Below are 4069 nucleotides of genomic sequence, written 5' to 3' on the forward strand. Positions count from 1 at the left end.
GAACTGTTCCATTCTGCACACATATATTGTACCTATGATATACTGTAACCTATTTAACATGTAAAGGACTGCTTGCCATCTGGGGGAGGGGGTTGAAGGAGGGAGAGGAAAAGTCGGAACAGAAGTGAATGCAAGGGATAATGTTGTAAAAAATTACCCAGGCACGGGTTCTGATAATAAAAAGTTATAATTATGAAAATATAAATAAAAAATATATGAAAAAAGAAGAAAAAAGATAGAGACAGAGAGAGACAGAGAGAGAGGAGATAGACAGACAGAGAGAGAAGAGACACAGAAAGAGAAAGAGAGAGAGAGATTGATTCACATACACATACCCATACACATACACAAATGAATCCACTTTTAAGATTAAAGACTTCCAAGTTATCAGATTAATTATAAGGTACATTGAAGTGTTGACAGAAATAACCTTCTGCCTATAAGGTCATCCTGTCTCAAAACTCCCCAAAACTAGCCCATTTTTTAAAGTCCAGATTGGCTCACATTTTCTATAAAATCTTCCCTGATCACATCATCCCTCAGTGGTTTCTCCTTCTCTGAATTCCAGTGATACAAATATATAAAAAATAACTTAGAATTTAATTTTATTCTTCTCTCTTATTTCATAAGTGTATGTCATGTAACTAGACTTTAACTCCTAGAAGGAAGGGACCAAGATTTAAACTGCATCTTTATGATACTTAGCAAAAGCTTAGTGATATAAGAATAGGTCCTTGACCTATTTCTTTAAGTAGAAATGGCCTTTCACTAAACTGTGAAGCAAATGAAACTATCTTATCTTTTTACTTCAGTCACATATTCCTGTTTCTTCATCTTTGTTCCCTTTACAGGGACTTTCTAGGTCTTGTTAGCTAATTAGTTTTCCGGTAGATTTGTTATCTGTTTAATGAAGTAGCTTTGGAAATTGAGCCAGCTGTTCTATGATTTTATGGGAGCTGTATTATTGAAGGGGAAGGAAGAGCTCATGGAGCATGTATGAAGATGGCCTGTAACCTGGTCCATAGTGGGCCACAGATATTTCTGCTCCATCCCTAAAGAATATGCTTAACCAGCAGCCACTGGTTAATCCCTCATTTTAAATCACTCACTACTGAGGAGTGAGGAGAGACAAAGAGCATGTGGCCCACTAGAAGAGGCCAGATCCATTCCTGCACAGTTTCCATGGCTCTCTCTACATTCTGTCTAAAGTGCTCTCTCCAACAGAGACAGAGACTATAGCTCTCTCCACCTTGTGGGATTATTCGGTTATGAAGGGTCTAAGGGAGGGAAGCAGATTGCTTTGGGGCAAGGATAACTAGTGAGGACCAGGACAAAAAGGAGCAAAAAAAAGGTGTCAGAAGACCCTGACTCTCTGCCTAGGACCTAGAGATGGAAAAGACCTTTAAAACCACATTTGGGTCAATTTTTTGCATAGGGCAAAAATTACATAAGATCTAAACTGATGTCCTCTGACAAAAACCATTCCTCGTTCCATTACACTACCCTGCCTTCTGGGCCCCTGAGTCAATTTTAAAGGACTTTGGTACTCCAGGACAAGCCACTGAGTATGTCTCTTGAAACAAAGATATGGACAATGGGTTTTAAGAAGGGTTCTGAGGAAACCAATCCTTGGGACTCTGAGAAAAATGTTTTGGCGCCCTCTAGGGGAAAAAAGAAACCATTTCAAATCCCCTACAACTCTCTTGATTCAGACAGAGATTATATTGAAATTTTCTTGAGCAGTATTTTCCATTAAATTGTGAAATAGATGTCTTGTCCTTCCACCTCACCTGCAAGCTTCTATCTCTTCATTTTTTCCCCCTACAGGGAATTCCCAGAATCAAGCCTCAGTCTCCCATCTCCAGAGAATTAATACTCTTTAAATACCTGCATCTGAAAAAATGAGGAGTATCTTCCCCTTTAGTCATTGTCTAAGGTCCCTTTCAGTTCTAAGGACCATGGACTCGTGTTCCTCTTTCTTTACCTCCTCACTACTTCAATTGCTCTCGAGAAAAGGATCTTCTATCTCCCAAAAGAATTCATAAGTAAGAGTTTTTTAAATGAATATAATGAGTAACCAGAAAGAATAAATAGATGAGAGAGAAACAGAGAAACAGAGAGAGAGAGAGAGAAAGAGAGAGAGAGAGAGAGAGAGAGAGACAGAGACAGAGACAGAGACACAGAGACAGAGAGAGAGATGAACAGATAGATAGATAGAAAGATAGATACCTAGACAGATACATAAATGGATGGATGATAGATTGGTTGATTGGTAGATAGATAGATAAAAAAAAAAAGGTTCTTCCATACTTACTCCATCACACTAACCAGAAGAGTTCATATGGTTTCTCCCTTAAGGTGCCTGCATTTAGGTAAAAGAAATAGCCTTTGTTTTGCTCTAAATTAAAAGAAGAAAATTTCTAAGGGAAAAACTTCTGACATTAGTCAAGGAAGAAGGAGAGGAGGTTTCAAAATCTTCTGTGTGTCTTTGATAATGTGCCACTCAAGTATCTGCAATGGACAGCACTAATTCCAAGGTATCAACTAGACATCAATATTAGAAGTCAGCTGACTGATCCTGAATGTCACATCTTTTTATCTAGACCTCAGTTTTTTATCTGCAAAATAAAGGCCCTCAACCTCATCTCTAAAGTTCTATCAGCTCTAACATTCTCTGAGAAGGGAAAAATAAAATCTTTTCTCATCCAAAAAAAGAAGAATCACTAAATGGAAAAAGTCAAGACAAATCACAATAAATTGGCTGAGAGTCAGAGGTTCCTGACATTTTGTTTTCCATAGCAGCTGCTTCCTCCCTTACTGCTGGATCCCCAAACACATCGCAATGTAGCTGACTGGATGCAGCTGGATGCTGCACTTGCTGCAACAAATGTGCTCCCAATTTTAAATATCATACAATAATTAAATACCCTATTTTATTTTATTTTAAATGCTTAGAAAAATTGGTTGCTTAATGAATCATTGGTGTGAATTTTTTTTTTCAGAAATATCATTCCTTTCATGTGTATAATGATTTCTGCTTTCTGAAACACCATTTCCAGTTTTCCTTTGAGTCGCAAAAACAACCCCATGAGTTGGACATGTTAAATTATATTCTTCCCAATTAACAGATGCACAAACTAAGTACAAGTATGGTAACTGCTATGGGCAAAGCTCTCCTAAATCTCAATTTAGCATTCTAAATACTACAGAATACTAACAGTTTATTGCTAGTGTGTGTGTGTGTGTATATATATAAATCTGTCCCTGTCCCATCCCTAGTAAAAATAAGTTCCTTGAAAGCATTATATTTTTCTTTGTATCCCTGTTTGCCTTGCACAGAGCTCAGTATACAGTTGGTGCTTAATAAGTGTTTAGTTTATCATGTGTGGGGTTTTTTGATCCTTCTCTAAATTTTCCATCTTCTCCCACAGATATTTAAAACTTATTGTACTTGTAGCCCCAGTCTTTACTAAATTAAGTAACTTCCCTTCATACATGCACTTTTGATTTGAGCTTTTATCAGATCAGGAGCTAACAAGCATCTTGTGGGAGGATAGAGGTAGCTTAGGCAAAGAATCAGTTCGGGCTACTTAACTCAGATTAGTGAGAGCCATATGAGTTACCATTTCCCATGGGATGCAGCATAATCAGTGCTGTAAGACACACTCAAACTCAATGCTCTGCAACCCATTTCTTTTATTATTATTATTAAAGCCTTTTATTTTCAAAATATATACACTGATAATTTTTATTTTTGTTTGTTTTGTTTTTGCTGAGGCAATTGAAGTTAAGTGACTTGTCCAAGGTCACATAGCTAGGAAATGTTAAGTGTCTGAGGATGAATTTGAACTCAGTTCTTCCTGACTTCAGGACTAGTGCTCTATCCTGTGCCATCTAGCTGCCCCACACAGATTATTTTTCAACATTGATCCTTGCATAGCCTCGTATTCCAAATTTTCCCCTCCCTCCCTCACCCTCTCCCCTAGATGACAAGAATCCAATATAAGTTATGCATGTTAAAATATATGTTAAATCCAATATATGTAAACATAATTGTATAATTCTCTTG

The sequence above is a fragment of the Antechinus flavipes genome, chromosome 2 (assembly GCF_016432865.1).
Source record: "Antechinus flavipes isolate AdamAnt ecotype Samford, QLD, Australia chromosome 2, AdamAnt_v2, whole genome shotgun sequence".
In the NCBI taxonomy this organism is placed as follows: domain Eukaryota; kingdom Metazoa; phylum Chordata; class Mammalia; order Dasyuromorphia; family Dasyuridae; genus Antechinus; species Antechinus flavipes.